At 34.8% G+C, this 12245-nt stretch overlaps 1 non-coding gene across 1 annotated transcript; it reads right to left on the bottom strand.

The window, feature by feature from the left end:
• Positions 1-7266: 7266 nt before the first annotated feature.
• On the bottom strand, positions 7267-7368 carry LOC124523417 (U6 spliceosomal RNA). Its single transcript, XR_006964993.1, has one exon. It is a non-coding gene; the product is annotated as a U6 spliceosomal RNA (small nuclear RNA).
• Between the last annotated feature and the right edge of the window lie 4877 nt (positions 7369-12245).

The raw sequence follows: 12245 nt of genomic DNA, 5'->3' as shown, positions 1-12245 counted from the left end.
TCTCTCTTCAAAAAGCTTCATTGGCAGCCTTTTCAGTAAGGCATGTTGTTTTGATTATGCAAATCATCAGTACTAATTTGTGTATACATTAATATGTTTTTATTTTTGTTCATATGCTATTCATATGTTCATAAAATGAATATTTTACAAACTTACAAGAAAGTAAAACAAATTTAAAATTCTATACAAAAGGTGAAATAAACAAGATTTTGAAATATCGTAAAATTTTGTTTATAGTACAAAATTTGTACTCCTCGGTAAAATTGTTAGTATTATCAATGATAGAAATGTAATGAAATATTCACCATTAGTTTATGAAAATTTTGGTTTAACACTTTGATTTAATATATTGAATATCTCAGACTACATCTAGATTATATTGATACTTATTATAGATGTTACAACTAAAAAAGTTACCTCATAATACACATATAAGAGATTATATTGTTTACTGCACTGTCATGATTCATTTTTCAGTCTGCTCTTCTAGTTGTGTCAAAGTGTTTTTTACTGAAATTTGACACATACATTTTTACCTTCTTTAATGTTAATCAGTTTTCCTTGAAATTTAATTAATCTTGTAAATTAATGAATCTGGCATTTTCAATTATTAACAAATTGCTGTAAACCATCTGAAATTCATTTGGAAGATTCCTACACAGACGAAAATCCCATTTCCAAATTTAAATATGTTGCTATACATTTGTTTAAATACATAACATACTTATGTCATTTGGTAACAAAAAATTTAAAAATGGGAATATTCCCAAACATTGATATTCTAAATGTTCTCTCCATAGTTTTTTTTCCAATCCTCAAAGAAGTTCCTTTCTTAGCTATTAAAATCTTTACATTTACCTTGAAGGAACAGACAAAGTATGTATCACATTTTAAGTCTATTGTGATCATAGAAAAGGTCTGCAAATTTGGTATTAATTTCTCTAAAAGAAAAATGTATAATTCATCTTTAATTTAAGAACTCTATAATTCATTTAACTATCTCTCTTGAGATAACCAATAAACAACTTTGTTTAAATATCTCCCTTGAGATAACCAACAAATGAGTGATATATAAGATGTTCCTGATAAGTTCTCATCTTAGTATAAAGAATTATAAGAACTCTACTAATTAAAATTATCCACATCCATTGCATCTCAGGGCGGCTGTATATATAAGCACTGCAAGTGAGGGCAAGATTGACCCTCTCTGTCAAGTTCTTTTCAAGATTTGTGTCGATCCAACATATGAGTCAAGTAAGAAAGCCACACTGATCTTTGTGTTTTAAAAATTGGATAATAAGTTTAAACACATTTTTAACTTATTCTTCCTACCTTCAGTGGTTTAATTATTTTGTAAACTCCAATTTGTAGACCTCTGGACTAGAGAATAAATCTCATACTCTATAGAGTTCAAAGCCTTCTGAGATCTCACTTCTATTTGATGGCTCACCTGTAATTTTCTTATGTTATTCATCCTGCATAGATTACCATTCTCCCTCCTTTGCTCAGTTTTTCCTCATCTGGTTCTCAAAATTCTACCCATCTTTCAAGCCATAGGACCTGACTGAATAGCACATGTTGGCTGAATGAAAGACCTTCTTACCTTTTCTTAACTTGGAATTACATAACCACTTATTTTTTGACTTGTTTGTGTGTATTTTTGAGTAGACCAAGACCTACAAATAGGGACTGTGACCATCAAATCAAATGTTTGCACCTAAGTGAGTGACTAGCACAAAATAAGTAGTTCATAACAGTGTTTTTTAATGTTTATTTATTTTACAGAGAGAGAAACACAGAGTGTGAGCAGGGGAGAGGCAGAGAGAGGGAGACACAGAATCTGAAGCAGGTTCCAGGCTCTGAGCTGTCAGCACAGAACCCGATGTGGGGCTTGAACTCACAAACCATGAGATCATGACCCTGAGCTGAAGTTAGACACTTAACTGACTGAGCCATCCAGGCGCCCCTCCGTAGCAGTTTATCAGATCATTTGTCATCCCACCTAGCTGTAATTAATGTTTTCTTTCTCTGTTCTCAAAATCTGTATTCTATTACAGAGTAGCTACTCAATAACTACCGAATTAGAATAAGATTCAGTAAGTGGCTCAGACTTTTCAGTTGTTTTTTTGTTTTGTTTTTTGCTTTGTAGTTAGATCTGACCCAGTGGTAAAGGCACAAGTGGAATTTTGATTGCTAGAGTGTCGTATAGTTGAGATGGAAAGTTATTTGGAAGTGTGCCTGATGCTGAACATCAAATCTTTAGTTGTTCACTTACCACAGTCATGTCTGTATATGTTATTTCACAGCAATGTGCAAATTGCTTATGACTGTACCCAGTAGAATGGTACTCTATCTGAGCTCATTTGCAGCAGTTTAAAAACAAACTCCAGAGCCCAATATCACAACTGTTTTTTTCCTTTTTGATCTTACCTCATTAGGGGGACAGGGTAAGGGTTGTATAATGTGCTGAAATCTGTCAATACTTTGTGTTTCTTATTCATTAAAACCTTCAGATGCTGTTTTCCTAGTGGTTCCATTTACCAGAGAGGGTGAGGAGAAAAACACTAAACAGGTGTTCTTGACTTGAAAAACAGCAATTTCAAGCAACTCACAAGGGGGGGATGTTGGAAATTTTCAGATTCTGAAGTTGTCACTGGGAGATAAATTTGGGTTACACATTCGCCTCTCATAAACAGACTTTCTTTAACATAAATTTCTGCAGTGCATGAGGCACCTGATTTCTCTGGGGGCAGACATGCTTCACGGAGCAATCGTGCTGCAAAGAGATAGTGTGTATTTTCCCAGCCTTCTTCCAAATGCACAGAAATGAGCTGGAGGAGTAGTATACTGAGCTGATAATATGGAATTCTAGCTTCCCCTGGCAAGGAGTAAAATACCTATGGCAAATATTTGGCTTGATTGATGGGAAAGTGTCTGAATTTTGAGTAACCTAAATTCAAGCTTAAATGTTTCTGTAATACCATAAGAAGATTATTTGTCAAATAAACAATGAGGTATGTTAGGTATCTTATACAAAAGGATTACATAGTACTGTCTTTGCTTCTTAGGTAGCACTGTCTGAAGCAAAGAGAAAGTTAAGAGAGATAATTCTTACAGCAGTGCTTCTCAAAACGTGGTCTCCAGGCCACTGGCATTAGCATTATGTCTGTTCTTGGGCCACATTCCAGAAATATTGAATCAGAAATTCTGAGAGTCGGGTCTAGGAATCTTGTGTTTTACCAAGTGCTCCAAATGATTCTGATACCTGCTAAAGTTGGAGAACCATTGTTCTGTCAGAATTCGATTCATTTATTCATTGAAACAATAATTATTGGGTATCTAAAAAGTTCTAGGCATTCTTTTTAAGTACTGATATTATAGCAGTGTGAAAAAATAGTCAAACTTTTATTTTCTTGCAGCTTATATTCCAGTGAGCGATCCGGGAAAGTCAAAGGGAATAAGAAATTCATTAGTTTGTGTATGTCATTTTGGGCCCTGCCAGATGTCCTTTTTAGTGACCATGATGTTTGAGGTGCAAATTCTGCCAAGCCTGCCTCACATGAACTGAACTTCATTTTATAAGTTAGCTACTTTCTCTTTCATGGCCAGCTCTTCTGGGACTGGTTTGAAAATCTCTATCTAGATGCTCAAGATCAATGACTTACCTAAATGTGCAGCTGATCTGCAAATATTTGTTCCTCCAAATAATTTGTTAATCATCTCTCTCTGTTTAGCCCTCTAGTATGGGCATTGTAAATGAATTGACTGGCATGATCCCCAACATCTGGGCTCTGACTCTATAAAGGTTTATCATTGAACCATATGGTATAAATGACATACAATACATGTATAACAGTTAACAGAGGGATGACTTAGATTAATAAATAAGTGTTAGTGAACATTCTTACCATGAAAAATTAGAGGAATAGTAGGTCCTGAGCATTCGGTATTCAGTAGGCTAGAATTAGGAGGGATTCACTACCTTTCATCTAGTTAGTCATTTATCCAAAGGTTTTTTTCCCAACTTTGAAAAATTTCATAATAAAGTATACAAATAAGTCAAAAGACAAGTACAATAAATACCTATATAATATCCTTTAAAATTTACTATCTATACTTCCTCTTTCCCTTTATCTCTCTCTCTCTCTCTCTCCACACACACACACACACACACACACACACACACTCAGAGTTTTGCCATTCTATGTGAAAGTTCAAGTTGCGTATATTAAGAAATATCACCCATTAATAATGCAGCCGGGATCTCTTAAGAATAAGGATATATGCCCAAGTTACCACAGTGTCATTATCATTCCTAAGAAAATAACAATCCCATAAACAAAATGCCTCCACTTTGTTTTCTCCACAACACTGACTTACTGAAGAGTTCAAGTCAGTTATTATGTATTATCTCCCACATTCTTGATTTGCCTGTTTCCTCTTGGTGTTATTTAATGTGTTCCTCTATTCCCTCAGTTCCCTACTGTCCAGAGGTACTGAAATTTAGGCCAGAGGCTTGATTGGATTTCATCCAATGGATGCTTGAATATCTGTAATGTACCAGTCACAGTCCAGTAAGTAAAACAGACAGTCTTGCTCTCATGAAGCTCAAATTCTATTTTGGGAAGATATAAAATAAACATATTAGAAACCTGTATAGAGATAACGTCCCCTAATGGTAAATGCTATGATAAAAGTTAAGTATGGTGATGTGACAGTGACTTAGAGACAGTTAGTGACAGGAGTTAGCCAAGCAAGACCTCATTGTGGAGATGATATTTGAGCTATTATCTGAATGGAAATTACAGGAAGTAAGGGAGAGGGGTGAAGAATATCAATTTGCTAAACCCACTGACTGAAACAAAGACTTCCTGGAGGATGTTGAATTTCATGAGTTTATTGAATGAAGGAAGGGAAATCTTGGGAAATATTTGAGAATTTTAGGAGGATAATCATGTGAGTCATTAGACAGGGGTTAGTGAGAATACTGTTGATCAATCAGATGGTAATTCTCGTAGTGTATTGTGGAGCCTGTTCTCTTTTGTTAGTAACTGCACGTATATACCTAGCTGGCGGCAATGATGCCAACACAATGGACAAAAAGGAGAAAATGTAAAAAAATAATCGAGGAATATACTAACATTTGTTGAGCACTGTTGGTAATCATTATCCTTGCAAGTTCCTGAAATGTCATACAGAACTTCACTGGGAGTTGTGTGCCAGAAAAATCCAGTGTTCACGGTGGAAGGTAGAGAAAGTTGGAATTATTGTTAGTTCTTCTGCCATGTTTGTCATCCTTCCTATCCCTTCAAAATGTATGACCTTCTATTATTCCAGTCTGTTTTTATGACTTGCTGGAGCCCACTCTGGATGCATTTATGAATGTAACTTATTAAACACATGCAGATAAATATGAGTAACGACCTTTATGGTGAGTAGAGAGGGGAACTGAAGAAGATGCTTTTTTGGAACAGTTTTCATTTGGCTCTTTGACAGAAAAGCAGTAAAAAACTAGGTATTCATGTGTGCTTGTATGCTGTCATATTGCAGTGGATAATTGTGTCAGATGAAATATCTACCTACCTACATGGTACACATCTAGTAGGAGGTATCTATCCCATGGTTGATTTCTCAGCTAGTATTTGACAAAGCCTGTGGGTGAGGTTTCTGACACCTGTCAGAGAGATCACGGGAAATGCTTTCTCTGGAAGTACATGGAGATAGAGCTGACTGGGCTCTGGCTGTTGAAAAGAGAGTCCTCAGAGAGAGAAACATGCTGGAGCAACTGACTGACATTCCTCATAGCTATTCCTGATCACTGTTCCTCTCGGTGGGCCTCAGTCTGCCCATCTGTGAAACCCATCTGTGAAATGTATGTATATTGAAAATGCTTGATGAATTTATGTGTCAGGAAAAAAAAAACTAAAAAAGAAGACATTCACCAGTCATGTAGTATTTCTAGGGATTTGTAATCAATGCTTATGGTTCTGTGCAAGTTGAATTCTGTTTTTGATTTATGTCTTTCTCAGTAAAATGCTGTATGTGCGCATGCATGTAGGTGCTTGTGCTTACTTTGGAGAAGGACTAAAGAGGATGAACACATTATTCTATTAAAATACAACACATTTCAGAAAAATTTGGAGTTAATTTACATACTTTCCAAAGGCCATCATATGAAGCATAGCTGTCCAATAAAAATTTCAGGGATTATGAAAATATTCTGTATATGCATTGTCTTGGATGATAGCCACTAGTCACATGTGGCTGTGGAGCACTTGAAATGTGACTGGTGTGAATGAGGAACTGAATTTTTAACTTAATTCAGTTAACTTAAACAGCCACAAATAGTTGGTGGCTACTATTTTAGAAAGAGTAGGTCTAAAGAGATGTTGAGGTTTTGCTTTTAAAAAGTCAGCATCTAATTAGGCAGTCTGCAAGATTGATTATTCTTGGATTTGGATTATTAGTATATTTTGTTGTGTTTAAATGTGCACCAGTTCCCACTCTCCTGCCCATTCCCTCTCCTTCCTGGTTTTACACACACACACACACACACACACACACACACACACACACACCCACACACACTCTCTTCCTTATTGCTAAGCACTAATTTTTTTTTATATCCACACTTCTTGTGGCAGTACAATGTACATACTATGCTACATCAAAATTTTCACCATTTGTTCTCCTTTAAAATTAGGAACCAGATGTCTAGCCTGATTTAAATTCTCAAAGGTAATTGATATCTTCCATGGTGGTCAAATCTTTCTCCTTAACTTCTGGTTATCTCTACTAATATCAGCCCTTGCTTTAAGATCACTCTTTAGCCTCTTTGGTGCTATGACATCCTGAGTATATATCTTTTTCCAGTGATCTTTCCCTCTTTTTTCCAGTGTCCTTTAACATTATGGACATTTCCTATAGCTCAGATTTACTCTTCTGGATTCAGCTAAAAATTCTGATTAAGTTTTTTTTTTTTTTTTTATTAGGAAATACATCTAATCCTCATCTCTCTAGTGATCTGTCTGAAAATCTCACACTTTCTCCTTGAGTTTTCTTATTTGATGTGTAAAAATGTAAGTTTAATATTAAAACAACTTTTAATTTTCCTATCAAAATGAATCCCCCATCCAGTGTTGAAATATACTACTGTATTTCCTGTTATGCAGAGTTGAAGGCTTGGTAATCCTTACTTTCCACACTTTTTGTGCTTCCTCTCAACTCAGTCAGCATTTGCTGATAGTTCTTTTTCTTTTTTTTTAGTAATATATGGAATGCTTCATGAATTCGCATCTCATCCTTGTTGAGTGGGCATGCTTATCTCTGTATCATTCTGATTTTAGTGTGTGTTACTAAGGCAGATACAATTTTTCCTCTGCCATGGATGTTGGGTTATAACTAGTTTCTTTTTCTACTGTTCACTTGACAGTAGGGACTTGACTAGGGACTTCTTTGGCTTACATGTGCATTACATCTGTCCCCTAATTGGTGCTGTTACCTCCGGTCTTAATGGGGGTTGTACTAATGACTCCATTTCTATCTTATCTGCCTATTCTGCATTCATTTAACGCTCTGGGTATGTTGGCTTGGTCACTCTTGCAGAATCAATCTTACTTTTCCAGCTATATGCCTTTGCTTAATACTACCAGCTCTTCCAAAAGTTGAATTGTCTTATTTGTGCATTCAGATCCTACATGCCTAACCCTTCTATTCTGTTATTCATAGATTATTCACCAACCATGTATTGAGTGCTTGCTTTTGCAGGCATGAACTTTAGTGCTCAGCTCATAACAAGACAGAATCTCTGCTTTCAAGAAGCTTACATTATAATGGGGAATCTGACAAATAAATAGGCAGTTATGGTGCAGTGTGATAAACTCACATCATCATCTAGAAACCATCCCAAATCATTGCCTTCTCTAAACTCACAGAGATTACTCATTGACCACCTAATTACATTACTAATTTTTATACTATCACCTATCGATTTTACTATTATGTGTTACTCTTATTTCCTCTATTAGATTTTAAGCTCCTTGAGGGTAGAGAATACATTTTATACTGCTGAATATATCCTATAGCCTCAAGCCCGTAATATTTCATATAAAAGGTAAATATTAAGTGTCTGGAAATTTATAAGAGAGCCATATTTTACCTTTAAGAATCTTCACACTGCATAAGCATTTTTCTGTCTACATAAAATTCAGAAATGTGGTGAGAGAAGGTGAGGGTTTTTTTGGTACTCAGTTTAGATTGGATGATGGTGTTAAACATGTAAATTGAATTACTTATGCTATTTAAAACAAAATCTGTATTACACAATGTTAGGTGCTTATACTTCAGATTTCCCCTGATACAAAATACTTAATAAAAGTGAAATATAGAAATTAGAATTGTATTTCCAAACTATTATGAAATATATGTCAATACTCAGAAGCCAAGAGTAAAAGATTACAATTATTAAAGTTTAAAAACAGATGTTGATTTTGCAAAAAAAATTAGTTTTTTATTAATATAGTTGGACTTATGAAGCCCTATTTGGATGAAGCCGATTTTTCTAATAGAATAATCTTTAAAGGTAAATATAAATAAACTATAGCCTTTCAACATTTTCATCAATTAAAAAATTATTAGATTTAATCTAACTCTGGCTTATTCCCAGTTGTTGAGTATAATACTTCCTGGTAAATTAAGTTTCCATACAAATGTTTTTCTCTCTGCTTTTTGTTAATTTAAACAATTTTATTAAAGCATAATTGTCATAAAACAAACCACATATTTAAAGTATAAAAATGGATACGTTGGGATATATGTATATGCCAGTGAAACCATCATCAAAATTGAGATAATGAAAATGTGCATCACTCTTAAAAATTTCCTATGGGCACCTGAGTGGCTCTCTCAGTTAAGCATCTGACTTTGGTTCAGGTCATGATCTAATGGTTCATGAGTTTGAGCCCCACATTGGGCTTGCACTAGCAGCACGGAGCCTGCTTCAGATTCTCTGTCTTCCTCTCTCTGCCCCTCCCCAACTTTCTCTTACCTTCCTTTTCTCTCTAAAAAATAAATAAACATTTAAAAAAATTTCTTCATTTGTGTAATTCCTCTAACCCCTCTCCATCTCTTCCACCAAAGGCAAACATGAATCTGTTTTCTGTGAGTATAGATTTGCCTTTTGTAGAATTTTATGTAAATGAATTCATATAGTATATGTGCTTTCTGGTCTATTTTCTTTCCTTAGTATATTTAAGATTTATCCATGTTACATTTAACAGTTCTTCACTACTTTTTATTGTTGAGTAAAAACACATCTGATTTTTATATATCAGTTGTGTATCCTGCAACTTTACATAATTTGTTGACTAATCTTAACAGCTGTTTTGGTGTGGAGTCTCTATGGTTTTATATATATACATGGTATGTATATCATATCTGTAAATAGAGACAGTTTTACTTCTTTCTTTCCAATTTGGATTCCTTTTATTTCTTTTTCTTGCCTAATTTCTTGGGCTAGGACTTCCAGTACTGTGTTGAATTACTTAGTGTTTAATGTATAGCTCTTTTACATCTTCGGTCAGATTTATTATAAAATATTCCATACTTTTTATGTTATTGTAAATGGTATTTTTTAAATTTCAAATTCTCATTTGTTGAGAGAATATAAAAATACAATTGGTTTTTAATATTTTTAATGTTTATTTATTTTTGGGGGGGGAGAGAGAGAGAGAGAGAGAGAGAGAGAGAGAGAGAGAACCAGAATCTAAAGTAGGCTCCAGGCTCCAAGCTTTCAGCACAGAGCCTGACACAGGGCTCAAACCCATGAACCACGAGATCATGACCTAAGCTGAAGTTGGACGCTTAACTGACTGAGCCACCCAGGCGCCCCACAATTGGTTTTTGTGTATTGATCTTTTATCCTGCACTTCAGTAAACTCATTTATTAGTTCCAGTAGCTTTTTGTAGATTTCATTTGAATTTTTTTATACAGATGATCATGTTGACTGTGAATAAAGAGTGTTTTACATGTTTTTATTTTTTCTATCCTTGATGCTTTTATTTCTTTCCTTTCCCTGATTGCACTGCCTAAAACCTCTAGTACAATGTTGAAGAGAAATAATGAGAATATACATCCTTGTTTTATTCCTTATCTAAGGAAGAGAACATTTGGTCTTTCAACATTAAGTGTAATGTTAGCTGTAGGTTATTTGTAGTTGGTCTTGAATATGTGGAGGAAGTTCTCTGTATTATTAGTTCTGAGAGTTTTTATTAGGAATGGAAGTTGAATTTTGACAAATGATTTTTCTGCATCAATTGATAAGATCATGTTTTCTTATTTTTTTATAATGTTAATATGGTAGATTACATTGATTGATTTGTGAACTTCAAAACAGTGTTGCATTTGGTCATGTCAATTATTCTTTTTATTTATTGTGGGAATTGATATGCAAAGACTATGTTGAGGTTTTGTATCTATGATCATGAGAAACATTATTCTATATTTTCCTTTTCTTGTAATGTCTTCCAGGTTTTGATATCAAGGGAATACTGATCTCAAAATGTGAACTTGAAAGTATTCCTTCTTATTTAACTTTTTGAAGGTTTTATGTAGAATTTTTATTGTTTTTCTCTTAATTGCTTGGCCCAATTCACAAAAGAAGCTATCTGTGACTAGTGTTTACTTTCTGGGTGGATTTTTAACTGTAGATTAAATTTTGTTAATAGATAATGGACTATCGAAGTCATCTATTTGTTCTTCAATGAGCTTTATTAGTTTTGTCAAGGAATTTGCTCATTTTGTCTGACTTGTCACATTTATGACCATAAGGTGGTTCATTATATTCCTTTGTTAGTTTTAACAACTTCATTGAAATATAATTCATGTACCATACAATTCACTTGAAAGGTAATATTCAGTGATTTTTAGTATTTCCATGGGGTTTTAAAACCATTACCACTCTCTATTCTTAGAATAGTTTCTTTGCCCTAAAAGAAACTTCATACCTATTAGCTGTTATTCCTTATTCTCCTCTCCCTGATAGCCCTAGGCAACCATTTTCTGTCTACTGTATCTACTTTCTATCTCTACAGAGTTTCCTATTCTGACATTTCTTCTAAGTGGAATAATAAATATGTGATATTTTGAGACTGATTTATTTCACTTAGAATGCTATTTTCATGTTATAATATGTGTAAGTGCTTACTCCTTTTTGTGACCAAATAATATTCCATTGTATGGATATATGTTAGTTTGTCATTTATTTGGGAAGACCTTTATCTCTCCTTCTTTTCTACATGACAGACTTGCTGGATAAAGGATTCTCAGCTGCATATTTTTTATGTTCATTACATTGAAGATTTCCTGCCGTTCCTTTCTGGCTTGCCAAGTTTCAGTAGAGAGATCCGTCACGAGTCTTATCGGTCTCCCTTTATATGTTAGAGCACGTTTCTCCCTAGCTGCTTTCAGAATTTTCTCTTTATCCTTGCATTTTGCCAGTTTCACTATGATATGTCGTGCAGAAGATCGATTCAAGTTACGTCTGAAGGGAGTTCTCTGTGCCTCTTGGATTTCAATGCCTTTTTCCTTCCCCAGATCAGGGAAGTTCTCAGCTATTATTTCTTCAAGTATACCTTCAGCACCTTTCCCTCTCTCTTCCTCCTCTGGAATACCAATTATGCGTAGATTATTTCTCTTTAGTGCATGACTTAGTTCTCTAATTTTCCCCTCATACTCCTGGATTTTTTTATCTCTCTTTTTCTCAGCTTCTTCTTTTTCCATAATTTTATCTTCTAGTTCCCCTATTTCTCCTCTGCCTCTTCAATCTGAGCTGTGGTTGTCTCCATTTTATTTTGTAACTCATTGATAGCATTTTTTAGCTCCTCCTGTCTGTTCCTTAGTCCCTTGATTTCTGTAGCAATAGATTCTCTGCTGTCCTCTATACTGTTTTCAAGCCCAGTGATTAATTTTATGACTATTATTCTAAATTCACTTTCTGTTATATTGTTTAAATCCTTTTTGATCAGTTCGTTAGCTGTCGTTATTTCCTGGAGATTCTTTTGAGGGGAATTCTTCCGTTGTGTCATTTTGGATAGTCCCTGGAGTGGTGCGGAACTGTGGGGCTCTTCCCCTGTGTTGTCTTGAATAACTTGCCTTGGTGGGCGGGGCCGCAGTCAGACCTGAGGTCTGCCCCCAGCCCACCGCTGGGGTCACAGTCAGACTGGTGTGTACCTTCTCTTTCCCTCTC

The sequence above is a fragment of the Lynx rufus genome, unplaced genomic scaffold (assembly GCF_022079265.1).
Source record: "Lynx rufus isolate CCGP_SWC_20201006 ecotype Redwood Valley unplaced genomic scaffold, mLynRuf1.p SCAF_1, whole genome shotgun sequence".
Taxonomy (NCBI): Eukaryota; Metazoa; Chordata; class Mammalia; order Carnivora; family Felidae; genus Lynx; species Lynx rufus.
This window is presented reverse-complemented; position numbering and strand designations above follow the sequence as displayed.